The 825-nt window shown below is 67.2% G+C and overlaps 1 protein-coding gene across 1 annotated transcript in view; it reads left to right on the top strand.

Annotated features, from left to right (window-relative positions):
• Window positions 1–825, top strand: part of EFNA3 (ephrin-A3) — an 8,728-nt gene that overhangs the window by 2,885 nt on the left and 5,018 nt on the right. The window lies entirely within an intron of this gene.

Below are 825 nucleotides of genomic sequence, written 5' to 3' on the forward strand. Positions count from 1 at the left end.
CGGTAAGGTCGAGCTCCCGCCCGCCGCCCCCCCTTAGCCCGTCCGCTGGGTCCCCTGGAGGAGTCAGACCCGTTCCCAGCCTAGACCAGAAACTGGGGCTGGGAAGCTGCACCGGGGAGGATGAGTGTGAGGTTCAGGGGCCCCCAGCCTGGAATTGAATGGGCGAGGGGCGGGGGCGGGAACCGAGGGCCGGCTGTCTGCGCCCTGGCCTGGGCCCCGATCTGTACATGCGAGCAGGTGTGCGGTGTCCGCCCTGCGCCAGAAGCCCGGGGACATCCTTCTCCGCTGTCTCCCTCCCGCCTCTGTCTCTGACATGTTTCGGTTCTGATCGGCCTTCATCCGTACATTTATTAACAAGTGTTTATTGAGGCTCTGCTGCATCCACGTTGGGCTCTCCTTCCTCCCTGTCCCTGGCCCTGAGGGTGCCTCGCGCCCCCTCCTCGCCGCTGGTAACCTCCCTCGCGTCTCTGTCTCTGCCGTGTGGGCCCCCCCCTGGCCCAGCCTCCGCGACGCTCCGTTCTCCGAGCCTCTGGGTTCTCACGCTCCCCTCTTTCTCTTTCTCGGTTTCAGGCCCCCCTCTGTCTCTGTGCCGCACTCCCGTCCGTTCCCGGGTTTCTCAGCGACCCAGTCTCTGTTCATCTCCCCCCGTGGTGGGCGTCTCGCTCGGCTTCCCGTGCGTCTCGCTTTCGGCGGGGCTCTCGCGCTTCTCCGTCGCTGCAGATCAATAAACCTTCGCCGCCGCCGCCGCTGTCGCAGGGAGGAGGGGCGGGGATGCGTGGCGCGCGCGAATCCTCTCCCCTCCACGCCGGCGGTGAAGCTCGGGGC

Source organism: Myotis davidii, unplaced genomic scaffold (assembly GCF_000327345.1).
Source record: "Myotis davidii unplaced genomic scaffold, ASM32734v1 scaffold208, whole genome shotgun sequence".
NCBI classification, from domain to species: domain Eukaryota; kingdom Metazoa; phylum Chordata; class Mammalia; order Chiroptera; family Vespertilionidae; genus Myotis; species Myotis davidii.